Raw genomic sequence first — 19,105 nt, forward strand, 5'->3', positions numbered from 1 at the left:
AGAGAAAAAAAGGTCAGATAATGTAAAATGAGATGAGATGAGATAAGGCAGCTGCTGGTGGGAGGAGGGAGTAATACATTAAACTTACAGAGCTCTTCTGCCAGAGCAGTGCAAAGTAGTTCACTTTCTACACAGAAGATGTGGGGAGGCAACTATTTATTTTCCCTGATACACAGTGGTTTAAGTTACCCACAAAAAAATACTTCATAATGAAGGTTACATTTCTTTTTTTGCTGTGGTGAAAATATTGATACAGTACTGCTGGGGAAAAAAAATCAATGTATTTGGAGGGTTCTCTAATGATACTTTATGTAGTTCTGTGTATAGATGACTGATACCCTCCTGCACACAGATTTCCTTGGGATTTAAAAAGCTCGCGAAAAACCTCAACAAAAACGTAATTAATTCCCCTGGATGTTTTGTTCCATATACTGAGCTTTGGAATTACACAGAAACTAGGACATTTTTCTGATTTTTTTTCAGTTAAAGTAATATCCCTGATATATCCCAATCTTCCTTCATAATCTTTGCAATACATCATTATATTTCTTTTCATTCCAAGAAATGACAGCTACAAAAGCTGTATGAAATCTGGATGGCTAATTAACTCTGAGCACTGCATTCTTTTGCCCAATCCAATACAAAAGCCTGTTCGAGGTTCTTTAGCCTTTTAGAACGAATTAGGAAATAATAAAATACCCTGCCAGCTCCACCCATGATTTCTCACCTACAGTGCAATGAAAGACAAGGTTACATCCCGCAAGGGAACAGCAGCAATAATGCCAGACAAAAGCAAATATAGGTGAGGGACAAATGCAAATGTAGGTGAGGTGTGTTTCTGGTATGAGGGGGAGGTCATGTTCCTTCCTGGTTGTTTCTGGGAGGATGCTCTGATGGGGAAACTGCGAGAAAGTGGTGCTTTGTTGTGCCATTATTTTGGCAAAGTCATCCCAAGAAGCGTCTGCTCAAGTCTTTGCCCAGCAGAGTCCTGCTTTGGGATGTGGGAATTCTGCCTTGGGGGGTCAGCTGTGCACTGGGATGTCACAGCCTGGTGAGGTCAGGGCACTTGACTCATCCATGGATCTTTTAGAGGGTGACAAATCATCGGGTGTGTGAAGGGCTTTGTTATGCAAAGCAGTGCCTGAGATTGTGGCCAAGGCAGGAATAACGTCATGTCTCCAGTCGGTGTCCCTGCCACCGCTGCAGCCTCCCACAGGGTGACCTGCTCTCATTAGCTCATTGGGCTCAGCTCCACTGTGGTTGGAGTTACACGGTTGGTAAGGATCGTGGGACTCCAGTATTTGTCATAAATGAAACCAAGAACCTTTATCAGTGTGTTTTTCAGACCACAGATCACTTGCCTCCATCACTGGATTTTGGGCAGCTGTTCTTTGGTGGCTGGGATAGATGTGGCAGCTCTCCTGACAAAGAGGTACCAAAGTGCTCCCTGACAGGGATGTCACAACTGGAGGTTCGTGGAAAGGGCTCTGTGTGATAACAGAGATGATTGGGGGTTAATGCTTTTCACCTAAGGAGGTGTGTTTCCAAACTGCCACTCCCTTCGTCAGCTACCTGATCTGCTCTCAGCAACCTGTAAAGTTTGAAACGGATTATCTATATTATTATTTTCATATTACGTGTCAGTGCATCCTGATACGTTCTTTTTCTCTTTAGTTTTCTAAACAGAAGTTTCTCAGGGTCTAAAGTTTCAGCCAAGAGTCAGGTTAGGTGTTTTTGGGTGGTTGGTTGTTCGTCTGGGATTTTTTTGTTGTTGTTATTTTAAAAACCAGTCCCTAAAATCATCTTATGTGAGCAAAATACTGGCTTGTTGTTTGAATCACTCTGTGATAAGTCCTTTGGTATTTTGTACTTGTGTTAAGATAGCATGTTAAAACATAGAAAAAAGTTATATCATGGTTATTTCAGATTGGAAATGTTTCTGAGGGGTCAAAGGAGTTTAAAGTACTCAGTAGCATGGACTGGGGTCAAAGGGTCCTTGGAACTGGCTTATCTGAACTCAGAGGCTCACACAAATAAGTCCTTTGGGACGTCACACGTTCTGATGCCAGATCTGGGTGTAAAAACCTTTCTCTCAGCCTGACTTGCCCACCCAGTTTGCCTGGTTGAATGTTTAACCAGGCACTAGATGGTGTGCTGATGCTCACCTGCCTGAGCCTGGAAATCCCTAATAGAAGCGTGGGAGAGGATGAGTCCCACCAGAAAAATGTCCACCAGTCCCAAGAAACTGGGCATCTGCTTTCTCTGGAGCAGGAGACTTTTATTTGGTCCTTCTGTGCTTTTATGCCATTTTGTGCCCCTCTGTCTTTCTGGCCCTGCATCCCTGGCAGGAGGCACCTTGCTTGGCTTGGCTGGTGGGGGCATCTCCAGCCCCAAGGCCCCAAACCTTTCGGGTGCTTATTTCCAAGCAGGCTGTTGCAGCTGTTCTTTTGATTGAGGGAGAGGTTTATTTTGGAGAATAGTCTGGCGTGTGCTCACCGGAGCGCTCCGGCTCTGGTTCCACGCTGGTTGGTACCGACACCTCGGAGATGGATTCAGGTGCAAATCTGACAAGACACATATAAATGGCAGGGACAGAAATAGTAGCTTTAAAACACAATTATTCCCTTAGGCTGATGCTCCTGCCCAGCAGCGTGGCAGGTTCTCAAGGAAAAAGCAGCAGGAGGGAAAGCAGCTTCAAAACCTTTCTCTGAAGTTTCATGGCCACACCCTGCAATCCTTATGCACCCAAGAAACACTTACATCTGTGGCCTGAGTTATCAGTGCTGAGTGCCTGGGTGGGAATCAGGTATTAATTAAGATATTGATCACTACCAACAGTTCAGCCAGTGGCCCTTGTCCATCTCCATCCCAATTTATGCATTTCAAGAAGAGCCACTGCTGAACTTCCTGCCATTTCATGCCTTCGCCAGGATGGTTCTCAGTGGTCACTGCTCCTTATTTTCCAGGTCAAGTGGAGGAAAGCTTTTTGAAGACTTCACATTGTGATTTCCTCTCTCCTGCTCCAACAGCAGCAGCAATTCCCACTCTTCCCAATAACCTTCAGCTTCCCCGTGCCTCTGTGTATAACAAAGGCAGACCTTTAAAATGTTGGACAGAGACCCAAACTGAAGGGCACTGTGATAAATTCTGGCAGAGGTTTGACATGATGGGAAATTCATTCCTCCCACATAAATTATTTTCCTGTGCTTTTCAGGCTTTAGCCTTTTCCTGTGCATTTTCAGCAATAAACAATGAAATATGACATTATTTACTCGTGAGGCACTAATAATGTGTACACACCATAAAACCTGAGGCTGATCTGGTGAGCTCCCTGTCACAGCATGAACACAGGGAAGCGGGACATGCTGGGGATCCCGTGCAGGGACAGGCACCTGTCCCAGCTGCTTCCCTGCTTTATTCCTCCCTGAAGCATCCCTTACTGCAGGCAGCCCAATTTATTCCCTGCTGACTTAGCTCCCCTAACACATGACATGCCCTCTGCTTTAGGGTTCATCTCCCTTTGTTTTAAAAACATCCCTGAGCTACTCTATCGCTACCTGACCCGGCTTGTTCAGTGACACAGCCCCAGCTCAGCAGGGCTTGGGATATGGGATAAAACCTGAGCCTGGCTAAACCCCACTGCAGGGCTTGGGCATGGCTAACTCAGCATGGCTGGCTGCAGGGGCAAAGCGTCCCAAGGGATTTTCAGCATGTGTGCATGGATAATGCCGTAATGAAGGCCAGATGCTTGAAGTTTCTTGCATGATTTTTTATTTATTTCTTGAGGCCTTTCATGTTGATGTGGCTTGACTTTGTGTCTCTGAGCTTTGGGTTAGCTTAGCCTGGCTTTGTGAGTTCAGAAATAGCCATGTCCACACCGTGTCCCCACATCCACTCGGCGTCCTTGGCACTTGTCCTTGGCTCTGTGGGCTGGGAGCTGGCTGGATCTGCAGCAGCAGCCTCTGCTTGGAGAAGAGCTTTGTGGGATGTGTTTATGGCCTCCCACTGGTACCATTTCTCACCTTAGGCCAAGCCAGGGAAATTGTAGATTACATTAAAGGTGAATCCTGGGGTGCTAGCGAGGCTCTGAGCCTAGAGGGATTCCTGCAAAGACCCCAGTGAGGAATTGGATTGACTTTGTGGGGTAGCCAGGCCCTTGTCTGTCATCCTTTTGGGCTCTGGCAGTGTGAGGAGCAGGGTTTGCCTTTGGACCCCTCCGAATGCCTGGGAGACAAGAGCTGGCAGCGTGGTGAGCTGCCTGAGAGCAGCGAGGAGGAACCTGGCCTCCTCCAAATAGGAGGCAGCTTTTGCCACATCTATTATCATTATTGGAGCTGTCAGCTGCGATTCAATACAAGGCTTCAGATGGATGTATCGGGGCCAGCTTCCTCACTGCCTCACCCCAGCACAAGGAGCCAGCTCCAGTCTCATTTGTGCTCATTTAATCCATTGATTTCAGTGGAGGGAAGGGTGAGGAGTGAGGCAGCAGTGGGCTCTGCTGCCAGACCAGAGCTCAGGGCACTGCCTGGGCTCCAGCACCTCACCCTCCATGAGCCATTCCCAGGAGATGACAGGGGCAGTTGGGGTGCCAGAGACTTTTGCAAACCCCAGAACAAATGCACAGGGACAATTCTTCCACCATCAGGTCTCTGGGAAGCTGGGCCATAACCCTCTCATCTTCTGATCTCTATTATTTTCTCTCTGCAGTACATTCTTACAGCTTGACAGTTTTGCTCCATCTTAAGGTCGTTCTGAGAAAGGGAGACTGTTCACTGTTTTTGCAGAAGTCAAGCCTGTATTTCTCTGTTTTTCAGCCCACTCCACAGAGCTGTGCAGCAGTCAGTCTCAAATATGCAGGGCCATGACAATTTTCTCTTGTAAAAATAAAGCGTCAGAAGTTAGATCCCTGTGGGGTGCTGAATTACCTCCAGTACCTCCACATTTGCATAGAAAATGAGAATATTCAGGAGAGGAAGTCAGTCTGTTCTAGAAATACAGCTAGAGTTTCCTGTCCAAATTAATTAAAGGCTAGAGAGACTGTGAATGTGATTACCTCTTCTTATCTTGTTCCAAAGTCCATGTAATATCTACAGTGTTTCAAAGTTATATATGTTTTTAAAAAGATCAATAGCAGTGGATTTCTCATTATCACCAACCTACAAATAAAGTTGTATAAGAAGCAGAGAAGGGGAAACATTGGTGTGGGAACAAGCTTCACCTTTGAGCTTGCAAATGGATTTTCCCTGTAAGAAAAGCAATTGAAAACCCCCAAAATTTCTAATTGCAAAGCAAACCCAAACCCCCCATAACTCACCTTTGTCTCTTTTTGTAGGTGAGGCTTTGAGAAGTGGTTTTCTGAGTACTCAGGATTAGGTACTTGAGGTGAAATGGGTGTTAGATTCTGGCTTGGCCATGCAATTCCAGCCTGCAAATACTTCAGTATCTTCCTCTCCATGGACAAGGAGAGTTGAACAGAGGGTCACCACAGAGGACCTGCTAGGAATTAGAGATGAATCTGTTCTTTGGCCCCAAGAGCTAAGCACAGACACCTCAAACCCTCCCTTCCCCCAAGGCATGTGGATCTCAAGTAATTACTATTCAAATTAATAGAGAGTGCAGCATCTGAGCAGAATGGAGCCTTTCTACCTGCCAAGGGCATGTGCTGGTGGCTCAGCCCCAGGCTGCTGGGCTGGGCTGGGCCCCTCCAGCCACAGAGAGCTTCAGGTATTCATTGCTTCTCCCATCAGTAGCCACTGGCACAGCCCAGCTGGCTCCAGGGCTGTCACACTCTGCCACCTGCAAGGTCAGCAAAGTCCCCATCGCCCTTTCAGCCTGGAGTGATAAACACGCAGTTCACGAAATTTTTCTGAGGCGGTTCCGAACAGGATCTCGAGTTTGTGCCTGCTCACAGCCATGAGTCACGGCTGGGATTTCTGATTCCTGAACAAGGACTGATGAGGCTCTCTGGTGGCTCCCATTAATCTTCTTCCCCGTGAACTCTGCGTGGCTGCAGCTGAAGAGCTTTTGTATGTCCTTTGCACAAAAGGTGACGGTGCAATGGGTCTGAGAGCCAGGACGTGGATGGGAAGGATCCCAGCTGGGTTTTGGATTTCAGGGCAGTCCTTTGCAGTATCTCAGCAGTGCCTTGCAGGGATGCAGGGAGAGGTCTCAGTCTTTGCTGGTGAGACATGATTTAGCTTCTCCAGGGATGTGAAGGAGCTACTCCTCAGTGCCCTGGGATGCCCTGGTAGGGCCAAGGCATCCCATCTGTGGGGAATTCCTTAGCATGGCAGCAGGGCAAGTGACTGCCCACTACACGACAGCAGAGTCCCTAAGCAGCAGTGCTTTCCAGCTTGGGAGGCTTCCTGCTGCAAGTTGTGTGGTTTGAGTCTCTCCTTAGTATTTCAGGAAGCTTTCAGACCAATTAAATCTTTAATGATCGCTCCCAGCTCTTTGCACAGTGGCTTTACTTTTGCCTTTGTTGCAGACAAAGTGTGCCTGTGTATAAACTGCCTCAAACACAGCCAGAACAAGCCAAACCTTTCCCTCCCTGCTCCTTCTCTCTCCTCCCCAGACCCCACTCTGCCAAGGAGGGCAGAAACCAGCAGCCCTGTGTTCAGAGTCCCAGAAAGCCGAGGGAATCAGTTTTCTATTGAACCTTTCATTCTCCAGATATCAAAACACTTTGTGGAGATGGGGCCTGTAGGGAAGCAGAGCTGCTATTTATGTGATCAATAAAAAGTTTTACACGGAGTCTTTGATGCTCACAAAAGATGGGAAAGAATGTAGCTGAAGCGGCTCTTCACATGAAAACAAGATGTTTACTGGTATTGAAACACCCTGCTAGACTGAAATCAGATGCCAACGATGTGAGCTCAAGCCAGGGCAGCTTCCCATTGTGGAGGGGAGAGGAGCAGGCTGGCTTTTAGCATATAACTTGCTAGAATTTCCCTGTCAATATGTGTAATAATAGAAAGATAAATGCACAGCATGGTGATGAGATTGAGGTTGGAGCCAAGGGGGACAGAGCCAATAACTTTTTATATATTTTTCTGCCACGAGAATTTTTCACACCTTGAACTACTTTTTCCTTGATTTTCTTCTTCTTCTTTTTTTTTTTTTTTTTTTTTTTTTTTATTGAGGCAACAGCCAATAAAAGAAACTAATGGGTTAGAAACCACGTAAGCAATCTCCCACTGAGCTTTATTCCCCAAAGGCTCATTGCATCAAAGAGAAAGCAGCAAAATAGGGCCACCAAATGCTATGTAACAATGAAAACAAGTTGGCTGCAGCCAGCTCTGTCCCCCACACTGGGCAGATCACATTGCCTGGAGGGGCTGTTGCCTTTGTGGGGTCATGGCAGCCACCCAGGCTGAGCTGAAGAAGAAATCTGGGGGCTTTTCACAAGGCAGCAAAGCTCCTGCCTTTGCTCTGCTTCCATCCATCCCCACTCCAAATGCAAATGCATCTCTCCAGCTGCCCCACTTCTTCCTGTGCCACCTCCACATTTGGAGATGAGATTTCTGGCTTGCTCTAATTCCTCTCTCACCATGTTTGAGTCCTGTTTTCTGGTTGGAAGGTGCAGAGACACCATTTATCCCATGGATCTCCTGCCTGCCCCTTCATCAGGAGGGTAATTTCATCCCCCTCACATTGTCTTTCTCTCCTCACTCCACCTTACTGACCTTAGCCATGTCCAATTAGGGAATCCAGGCCTCCCATACAGAGCAGATATTATTTCCACCTCACTTCAAGCTTACCATTCCATCAGTTTTTGTTGTGCTCTTTCCAGCACTTGGCCATTTTGCTCCACAATAATGGGATCAGCATCTCATAATAAGTGCAAACCAGGGTACAATGGTGGGAGAACACTGACTGTCCCCAGTGCTTCCTGGGAGATGTCAGCCCTGAGTTTCAAAAGCACCCTGGAGGGAGCAAACGCTGGCCACTGCACACAAATGTAGGCTGGGGATAGTGCAGCATTAAATCCTGTTCTCTGGGCATGAAACCTTGCAGTCAGCACAGAGCAACAGCAGCGACACCCCGTGCAACTTTATTGGGGCTCTGAAAGTTGGAAGAAAGACTTTATGGGGGATAAAGTCTAGGCTTGTGGTAAATGTTTATCCTTCCCCTAAATCCTGCTGGCTCCACAGTTTGCTCAGTAGAGTGGGAAATGTAGCTCAGGGTGTCTTGCACCCACCACCCCAGCACCAATTCTTGCTTGTGCCTCTCTCCAGAGATGTCCTCTCCCATCCTGTGCAGCCACAGCTGTGGAGCTGCTCCTAATTTCCTGTGTAACTCGGTCACAGGCAGTGCTGCTGGAACAGCCTCTGAAAAGAAACAGGGGAAGAGCATTAGGAGATAATAAGTCTTATTAACAGCTTGGAGAATCTGCATTTTAGAGTGAGAACCACACTTAAAAATCAGGAGAGACAAAGGGGCGCCTTGCAAAAGTGAGTGTTGCCTGGGCAACATCAGCATCTGCATCCCTGCATCCCCCCAGCCCTGTGCTTAGCAAATATCTTCACTGTGGTCCTTCCTTCCATGCAGGCTCAGATTTACACTTTGCTCCCTCTCACTCACATCCGCATCTGCTTCTCTGAGATGAATGCTCAGGGATTGGCACACAAAGCCTACATATGCTGCTGGCAAGGAATGAATCTTCCTTCAGTCTTTCGTCTTGTCTCTCCTGCTGTGCTCTGCAGAGTCCCAGGTCTGCTTGCACACAGTGCAGGCTTCACCCCACTCCTGTGCCTACAGACAGAGCTGGGTGCACTTGTGCCCTCATCTCATGTATCTGGCTGTGTCTCATCTCAAAGTTACATTTGGGGAGTAGTTAGACTTGAGGACAGCTGCTTTTCTTCTTTTCCTGCTTTTTTTTCCCCAACACTGTAAAAGAAAAACACACTCATCTTCCAGAGCTGGGCGTTCTCTTGACAGCAGAACAGTCTGATGGATGTGCCAGGACATCATTTCATCAGATTCTCAAACCATGAGGTTGCCTACTGCCCTTCATTCTTGTCATTTGAATCCTCTTGATGTGTAAGAGCTCATCAAACTCCTGTAAGAGAGAAGTGCTGCACAGCTCCTTGTCAGAGAGAGCTGCAGTGGTTCATCCATCCAGCCCTGGGGTGGCACAGGCAGATGGGAGCTCTTGGATAGTTCATTGGAATGAAACCACAAAGTTCTGCAGGTACCTAATCCTCCTCCAGCATCATTTTCCAAAGGAAGACAAGGACAACTTCTGGTATTTATTTTCTGCAGTCTTCTCCACACAAATCCTTAAAATAGTCGCGTTTTTCCTTCATTTTGCCAATGGCAAAAGGAATTTGTCTTTCTTACACCTTTTACTCTTCTCTGATTGCTGGAGGTTTTTAGAACATCTGGAGCAGCAGGCTGGTGGCCAGATTTCTGAAGGTGTTTAAGCATCGACAGATGCACCTGGGTACCTGGAGGGATTTTCCAAAAGCATTTTGCTGTAATTGCTTATGATATTCTTCACTTCCCATCCTGATCTCCTCCGTAGCATCCCTATTCCTGCCAGCATTACCTCTCCTGCTGCAGACCTGAGCTGGATTTTTGCTTCTTTTCTTACTTTTAGTCCCAGAACTCCAGGGAACTCTACAAAGGGAGCAGAAAAATTTGCTACACGTGGTTAGATTTGGGTAGATTTTTGTGTCCTTATAAATACCAATGGGGTGATGAGAGAGTTTGTGCTTTCATTTACAGCAGCACAACTTCAGTACAGGCACAGTCTTATCATAGATGGGATGTGCAGAGAAATCAACTGCCTGCCTCCTTTGAAATGCAAAATACTCCTGTGTTGCAACAGGATGGCCAAATGTGCCAGTGGATTTTGAGCATTTGAGCGGTTTTTTAATTTACAAAAAGCTTCCTTGTCATGCTTGCTCTCTGTTCTGGGAGTCATGTTTGTGTTGTTATTAATAACCAGGTTAAAAAGCGGAGTGGAATTTGCAGGCAGAGCTGCAGAAATTAGCGATCTGAGCTGGTTTCCTCCGCCGGGACAAGCGGCAGGAGCCACCACAGCCCAGGGTTGTTATTCCAGAGTAGAGGCTGCAATCTCCATCCTGCAGTGCCATCTATAGTGCAGCGCAGAGCACAGCAAACCGCGCTCCAAAAATCACACCACGACCCAAAAAAACAAAAACAAACCCGAAGGAGGCAGCAGTCTGTGGGAGACCTTCGTGCAGTGAATTAAACTGGAAATTTAGGGGCTGTGGCCCATGTTGGGTTGGACTGGATGTGAGTATCACCTGCCCTCCTGTCTGGCTGACCGTAATTTTTTTGTGGGGTTTGCAACACAATTTCATCCCCTTCAAATCAATGCAGAAATGGCCACCTTTCTCCAGGGGATAGCTCAAGATACACCAAATCAGAAGTGTGAAACCAAAACCCATTTTGACTCTGATGAGCAAAGGGAATTTCTCTTTATTTTTGATTTTTGAACCAGATGTTGCTTTCATGCTCTGAAACCTCTGAAACAGCTGAATGGATTTTCTTCAAACTCCTCACATGAACAGAAATTCACCTTTGGGCTGTGAACAAGCTTAAGAAATTGCACTGTGATGGAGATTATTTTTTTCCTTCCCCTCTTCCTTTTTTTTTTTTTTTTTTTTTTTTTTTTTTTTTTTTTTTTTTTTTTGATTCTGAAAGTTAAAAGGATCCTAAAATAGCAGCTGAGAATTGGATTAAACATCTCTCTGTTAACTCTTAGCACTGCTCCAAGTCTGCAATTATCATTTCTTAAGGTGCCTGGCTCTCATCCTTCTTAGACTTCCAGCTGCCACCTTTTTTATTAAAATAACTGCTAGAATAATGTCGAGGACCAGCCCATCTGGGGCTCACTGTGAAGAAGGAGATTTGTGGAGAAAGGCTAGATCTGGATTTCATGTGCCTCCAAAACTGACCTGTGAGACTGGGGAAGGAAAAGGAGAACTCAGGAGAACTCCCACTGTGCTCCTCGTGACGCACCAGCATCCTGTGGCTGGAGGGGTAGAATGTGGCAGTGCCAAGAGCTCTGGGCTGGGCCATTTGGTATTGAAATATGTATCACGAGACCTGGAATGTTAACAGAGCAGAAAAATCGCCCACTTCACTGCCAGGAATGAATAAACACCTCACAGACTTCTTTCCTGACCTAAATCTGGCTAGAAAAGGACATGAGAAATAAAGGGTGTGGTTACAGCTATGCCACCTGTAGTTGTCCAAGAAACCCGGTGATATTGTGGAAATCTGAGGTTTGCTCCCAGCAGTTCTCTGTTTTCCAAGATCAAGCTCAAGAGTAGCTTCTAAGAGAAAGGGTCATAAAACTTTAGGATTATTTAGATTGAAAAAGACCTTTAGGATCATTGAGTTACATCATTAATCCAGCACTGCCAGGCTCACCACTGAACCACATCCCTGAGTCACATATCTACACATCTTTTAAACATGTCCATGATGCCAACAGCCTGAGGGGAAGATTTATTAATAGTCTTGGGAAATGCATATGTACCTTATGTCAGTCCCTTTCTGTGTTGTATGGGAACATCTAGATGTGTTGGGTGCATGAGGAGTGTTTCCATTGACAAAGGATGAGCAAAAATCATCATCTCCTGCTCTCGCCACTAATTTTCAGTGCCTCCATTTGTGCTGATGAAATGTGTTGCACCAGTAACGGAGCAGACAAAGCCCTGTCTGCACAGCAGGAAAGCAGGGTGGGATTTGTGAGTGTCTGAATGAGGCATTTCAGTCACTCAGAGCACTGGAGATGGAGAGGGAGCCATTTGTAACCTCTGGAAAGGATTTGGTGGGAGCAGCCCTTCCTGTGCAGGAGCTGGACAGACTCTGAGCAGATGGATGTGTTAGGCAGCTTGGCCACTGGCTGTTTTAACAGAAAATGATGTGCTAAACCAAGCCCTGGGAAACAAATTGCACACTCAGCGTGGCTGGAAGGCTGGCCTCTGGCACAGACAGCTGTTCTCAGCAGAGGCACATCCACCTCCTGCAGGACCTGCCACCAGGATCTGCCTTTGGCAATGCTGGATGGAAGGAGGAGAGGCCAGACACAAGGACAGCTTCAGCACCTGGGTGCTGTGTTTGCTGGCAAAGCGTGTGTGTGTTTTCCCAGGGTCTCCTCTAAGGAAAGTGTGGCATGGTGCTGCCTGCTGGAGGTTTGGCTTGGGCTGGAAGCGAAGCAGACTTGCCCAAGGAAGGACTGGAGGCTAAGGGCCTTTGGGAAAGCCAAGGTGTTCCTGGAGAGATGAGAGGTGGATTCTCAGAGCAGCATCTCCTGCTCTCGGGGTAAAGGCAGGAAGGGCTAAAGCAGAACCCCCCTTTAGCCTGTTAGCTAACAAAACCAGCAGTGACCCCCAGCTATTTACACCTATAATGATTCCTCCCAAAGTTCTTCCAAGCCCAGTTCAATTTTCCTTTAATTCCTGTGTGTGTATCTGCAAATAGCCGATTACTTGTGCTAGACCCTGCCAATAAATTGTGTGCTTATTTGTTTCCCTTCCTTGCAGAGTCAGTTTGCATTAAGCACCACTGCAGCGTGTGCAGGGGTTGAGGTAACGCCTCAGTGGCCTCATAAAACAAGTTCTTATTGAGCATGGCCTCTCTTTCTCACAAAATGAGCCCTTGGAAGATGCAAGCAGCTGGAATATGGGTATTTTCATGGCCATAAAAACTTCATTTTACTTTTATTGCTATTGAAAAGCCCTGGATAGGTGCATTTCTCATCCAGCTGATTAATCTGAGGTTAGAGGCCGCCACAGCAACAATTACACAGATATGTACCTCTGTGCATTTGGAAGCAGTGTATCTCAACCTCTTTCCAAAAGAAAATCAAAGGCAAAGTGTTGCCAGCGTGGAGACACAAAGAATACCCTCTCTTTTTCATCTGAGACTCCAGCACAGGCTCGCTACGCCCACTTAAGGCTCCTTTCAGCTCCCAGCGTGCCTCCGAGTTGCCTAGCAATCCTAACAATATTTTATGAGGCCTTATTCCAGAGGCACATTTTGCTAATGCTGAATTTTAGAAGCTCCAGGAGAAGCACAGAGGAAGCCTGACACAGTATCACTCCAATTTATTACAGGCAGGATTCAAGGTGGGGGAAATATAAAATCCCCAATTATTGTGCTGGGCATTTAGCAATAATGTCTGGCGTCAGAGCTGGGGGCCAGTGCTGCCAGGGGTGGTCCCTGTGGCTGTGCCCAGGCTCCAACCAGGCACATCCCAAAGGGAATGGATGCTGACAGCCCCTGTGCCTGCTGCAGGCTTCTGAGCAAACCTCTGACAGGAGGAAATGATGAGGGAAAACAACTTCTGGGGGAACGGGGCAGAAAGGATTCAGGAGAAGCAGCAGTGGTACCATGATAATGTTGGGTGTCTCCATGGCCAGGGACTGTGCCCCAGGGTAAGTGATGCTGGGAATTAAAGGGGCTGAAGGGCTCCAGGATGCCTTGGAGAACCTGGAGGGAGTTAAGACCCACTGGCATCCACCCAATTTCCACTCTGAGCTATACAGAAAGTAAAGGTACAGAAATCCATAAATCTGTTTCAAATCACTTTCTCTTGGTTTCTCCCTTTCTAGTCCAAAGTGAACACATAACCCAGCATAACGAGCCCTTGGGGTTAGTGTCAGTGTTAGAGTCAACATTTCTGAAGGCTACAAAGTTCCTCTTTAATCTTTTAGTTTGGATAATGCAAACTTTGCCCATAACCCAAACTTTCTGTAAGTTACTTTTAACAGTTAGGGGTTTTAAACCCTACCGTGAAAAAGGAAAAAACATCCTTAATCTCATCTAAGATTACTCCATAATAGTGATCTCCTGTTAACATCAGCTGAATTCGATTCAACCATTATGTCTTCACATGATTATTATTTTGTTGATGAAGAATGACCTGCAGTCAAAATCAGCAACAGTTTCATTTCTGTAAAACATGTATTTATAAGAAGAAAATCAATACATGTTTTCATGCCTTCCTATTTCTCTCTCTTTTTTTAGAGAATTTTTTTTTTCAATTTCCAGGCTGCATAGGTGGGGGTTTTAAGCAGGTAAACATGACCTCTCCTTCCTGTAAAGTTCATGAGCATGAAGGAACTGGTGAGTGAAAAGTGCTCCAGACTGAAGTGAGACACATCTCATTGATTCTTTTCACTGGCCAAGCTGAAGGACAAGTAAAATAGATTTTTAAAATCCTTTCACTTTTAGTACAGTATGGTGTTATCAGTAATGTGAATAAGTAGAACTCTTTATAGCAGATGTTTTTCTAAAGGTGACAGTGGGCCCTGGAAGTGACACCTGATGGTTGTAAATCCAGGGTTTCCCAGCAGTTACATCAAATGTCCTTAAGGCACTAACACACCTAAAGAGTGCAACCAACTAGAAAAGGGAGCACAGAATGGAGAAAGTAGAGTTTCACACTTAATCCAAGATTTTACTGGGAACCATCATAAGTGCTGGAACTATAAACAGAAGTTGGGTTTGCTCAGTGCTTTAGGTGTCTGCAGAACAGCAGGATATTTTAGGAGAGTCCCTGCTGCAGCATCTGCTCCCAGCTGCAAGGCTCCAGTGATCCCAAAAGATGCTCAGGTCCCACTGAAAGCAATTACGGTTTACAAGTGCCTTTGCTAGTCCCTACTTCAAGGATAACCCCTGTCGACAGCCAAAGCTAAGAATAGATCACAGCAACTCAAATTCCCTGTGCTAGGATGCTGCACAGAGGCTGAAGTCCAGGGCTGTTCCCACATGGAACATGTCTGGGCACTGGACTCCTCCCCTCTGCCCTTGGTCCCCTGTCTCTTACTTGAGAAGAAACAGAGCCACATGAACACCAACCACCACACCATTATTCCTTTCATTCTGATCCATCCCAAAGAGTGTTCATGGTGTACATGCATCCCTGGGATGCTCCAGGCAGGGAGCCTTAAACAGGGTGAGAAAGGTTCGATCCAGATATTTTCCTGGCATGGCTTAGTGGGTTGTTTTGGGTTTCTTTTGTACTTGGAAGGGAATTTTTTTGGTATCAAGCAGGTTAATAGGTGATTAAAAGAGAAAGAAAGGGAGGCTGTTTATTTTGGTGGGGGGAGTTTGTTGAAGAAGCACCTGCATGCAAGTCATTTCCAAAGGCTGAGATAATGCAGAGTCCAGGCTGCTGGGTCATGGCATAGAGGTGACATAGCAGAGAGGCCATTTACACACACAACATGCTGGCTTTGGAACTCATTTCAGACTGCCCTGACCTTCCCTGTGTGGTTTATGCCTGTGAAAATAAGAGAAAGGATGCTGGGATCAGGCGTGACCACTGTGGTTTTGGCAGCACTTACACTGGCTGCGCCTCACAATAGATACATCATCCTAGGTGTGGATTGTGATTTAGGATTTGGGACAGTCAACATGCACATCCTGTGCCTTTTGTTTTAATGTTTTATAAAAGTACAGGGCAAATTTTGTAGCTTTTCTGACTCCTCTTGCTTCTCAGGCAGGTTGTAAAGCAAGATATTTAAGATCAGCTGCTTCCAACCCTCCAGACAATGCATGGAGCTTGTTTTCAGCAGTGACAGGCACTGTATGCTGCAGTGGCTCATAAAAGTCCAAAGCCATATTCCTTTTGGGCTGAAATGCTTTGTGTTTGCTATCAGATTTTATACTTACTGTTTCAGATGTTTTCAGCTGTTGAAAAGTATGTGGTAGGCTTTTTTCCTCTGTTCAAACCTATGCATAGTGAGAAAATGAGATAATTCAGAAAGAACTAAAGCAAATAATTCAGATCTGGCTTGTGTTGTGCATTTCACCTGGGTCCAAGTTTGAAGCCAAAATGAAAGTTAAGTCAGCTAAGCAGGTTTAAAGCTCAAAGCACACAGAGCAGTGTAAATTGTATGAATTATTTTAACTACAAGCCATGAGATGGTATTGCTATTGTAAAAGTATCTTGACAACAAATAGTCTTGTTCAAGGCCTTACAAAGTGAGGTATCATGCATCAGACTGCTGCTGGCTTGGATTCTATAAAAGTGACAGCATTCCGGCATGGGGAATGAGCAGATCATATAATATCTTAGGGAATGGCAGAGCCTGGGCATCAGATGTTCCTAGGTCCTGACTGTATTTCAGAGAGCATACTGTGAAAATATATTCTTGATAAGTGTGATTCAAAAAAAATGTCTCTGAAGCCTAAATAAACTGTGATAGGAACATTTCGAGCATGCTGGAGTTTACAGTAAACAGGATCACAGCTGATTTTAGAACGAAAAAATTTCATTACTATAGAAAGCACAGTCTCTGCAGGCTGTGCTGCTCTTGGGAGGGAGCTAACAGACACAGCATCTCATTTAGCCCTATCTCTGCAGGCACCAGGGCTGCTGCTCAGCACCTAGCACAGGGCACACAGCACCTTGCAGGAGGCAGCCCTGACGAGCAGGGTTTAAGCAGTGCCCCCTCGCTATAGGTCCCAGTGTTTGCCTGCTTTTTTCTTTCTCTGATCCTGCTCACTTCAGCTCAGCAACCTATTGGCATTAGGGGAGAAAATGCAGGGTTTGTATCCTTTGTGAGCTTTCAGGACTGTGAGTGCTCCCACCATATTTCTGACTCAGTGATGTTGTTTTCTTCAACCTTCTGAAGAAGAAAGAATTCCTCTATCAGTGGAGCACCTCCTCGACAGGCCAACCCTTTCTTATCAGCTCATTTGGATTAAAACCTGGCTCAGAGTCACTGTGAAAGATCTGTAAAGTTGTTCTGACTGAGGGAAGGTATTTATGGGAGTCACAGATGGGATTAGGGTGCTGCTGTCCTCCCCAAACCCTCAATGCCAGCTCACATCCTCAGTGCCCCTGCAAGCCTTGAGTGTGTCCTCCCAGTCAGAGAGCCCTGCCATGGATGCTGTTTTGGCAAGCAGGGACATTTATATGGTTGTCCCAGATCAGGCACAAGGGTCATACTGAGAGACATAAGAATTGAGTTAAAAGAACAGATGCTGCAACAGAAATTGAGAAAACAGGTAGAAATCCCATGGGGGCTGAGTTAGACACCATGCAAGTGTGTACGTGTGTGTGTGTGTGTGTGTGTGTGTGTGTGTGTGTGTGTGTGTGCGCCACACAGATACTGTGATGTGCCTGAATATATTTCAAAACAATGAATTTTATTTAACTTCTTGCAGCTGCTTAGTTAAGAAGGAAATCCTACCAGACACGTACAAGTGCAAAGCCTTTTTTGTTCCTGTGTGACACCACGGTGATTTCCCTGAGACACAAAGCAGAATTAAAACCCACCCAGCTGGAGAGAGAAGTGAGGCTGCTTCCGAGTGCAGGACTGCTGGAGAAAGTAGCTCCACAGACCCAGGGCACATTGCTCATCACTTACACTGCTTCAAATCAGTTTGGACAAAAACCACAACAGCGTTTAAAACCTACTTGATGGCTGAGGGAAAGGGAAAGGAAAAAGTGCTGCAGAGAGATGGGCTGGAATTTGAGGGAACACTGCCCTCTTCTTTTGTATTTTATCAAAGGGTTTGTGCGATGCAGGTGCTGAAGTCTCTGCTTGCTTGCTAATGATGCACACTTACATCAGTGGAAGCCTTATCACCACTAACCCCATTAGATTGGCACCGTGCTCAGGAGGAATGCCTGACTGGGCTGGCATAGAGACAGCAGACTCTCTTTTCCTTAGAGTAATTGCTTTCCTTCACTCTTCTCCTCCTCCTTCCCAGGTCAGGGCTGTCCACATTAGGCGGCCTTTCATTGTGAGCATCAATGTGTTGTCTGGCTGCTGGGTAAATACATCAAGTGGCTCACGCCCAGTGTGCAGCTCTCATCATTCCTTTCTGTCGAAGCTGCTTTTCAATGATGCTTTGGTCTGGGGGTAGAACAGATTTCCTGCAGTGCTGAAGCTGGCCAGATTCCTTGCTGAATTCAGGCTTGATAAATATGTATTGAGTCTCACGCATCAGAACAGTGAGCAGCAGCCATATGAAATGCTATAGAAATGCAGCATTTCACTTCTAGAAACTCAGTGTTTCTAAGCAGATGCCATCCAGCAGAAAAAAGCAGAAACGTGCCCTTTTATTGCTGTTTTTGCAAGGTTTGTGTTTGCCCAATGCAGTGGTATCTGGGTGACCATAACAACCCATTACATTCATTTGCCCGCAACTGATAGCATGAAACAGATTCTTGCTGTTGCAGATTGAGACAGTCAGCGATGACACACAGCCAAACAAATATTTGACAAAGGACAGTTGGGTTTCACACCACTCTCTGAGTAACCCTGACTCCATCCCAGCTATTTTCTGCTCTCACAGCTGCTTTGTTTGAATGTTTGGTTTCTCCTCCCAGTTCAGGTTGTCCTGTTGCACAGAGAGGTGAGGCAGGGCAGCATCTCAAAACGGCTCAATGTGTCTCTACAAAGTGCCAGGAGGGATTATTTCTGCATGTGCTTGTGTTGGTATCACACCACGGCAGTGCCTGACTGGAGCAGGACAGTTTGGATGGCCAGGGATGACCAAGGTGTCATTCCCACATCCACATCTCAGGTGGCACAAGGACTGTGCTCAGCTCCCTACAGCTCTTGAAACCTGGCTGGCATCTCCTGCCCATCCTGGAATATTTTGGTAGGCAACTCATGGAGTTAAGAAGTTTGGCCCCATCTGCTGACACATCCATCTAAAACCCCACCGAGGAAAACGAACAACTATAAAGTCCAGCCGTGCAGGATGAGATAAACTTAATTCAAACAATCCTGAGTACGTTTACATCAGACATTTACACTGGGGCAGCTGGCTTGACTTTAAGCAGGATTAGCTGAGTGGAGGAGCACAAAGCGTTGCCGTGGCTGAAGGGCCCTTGGTTTGATGCTGTTGCAGCGCAGATTAGAGCAGAGCAGAGCGCTGGAGGCTGCGAGCAGAGCCCTCTGTTACAAGCTTAGGGAAAGGATGCCGCAGGCAGATGGGCGGCTGAGACACGGTGCTAAGAACAACCTACCAGACAGCTCAGAGGAATCCTGCTTCTGTACACCACTTGATCACATTGTGCATGAAGCTGGGATTTATCTCGGCAGTGGTGCTCGCTTAAGCAGCAAATGCCACTCAGAAGAAATTTCCAAGTAGAAAG

General features: G+C 46.2%; 1 protein-coding gene across 1 annotated transcript in view; it reads right to left on the minus strand.

Annotated features, from left to right (window-relative positions):
- Positions 1–3,877: 3,877 nt before the first annotated feature.
- The window catches only part of MMD2 (monocyte to macrophage differentiation associated 2), a 129,266-nt gene continuing 114,038 nt past the window's right edge, over positions 3,878–19,105 (minus strand). The window contains exon 8 of the mRNA XM_066329786.1: positions 3,878–3,894. The gene's annotated coding sequence lies outside the window, so the exon portion shown is untranslated. The remainder of the gene's footprint in view (positions 3,895–19,105) is intronic.

Source organism: Sylvia atricapilla, chromosome 15 (assembly GCF_009819655.1).
Source record: "Sylvia atricapilla isolate bSylAtr1 chromosome 15, bSylAtr1.pri, whole genome shotgun sequence".
NCBI classification, from domain to species: Eukaryota; Metazoa; Chordata; class Aves; order Passeriformes; family Sylviidae; genus Sylvia; species Sylvia atricapilla.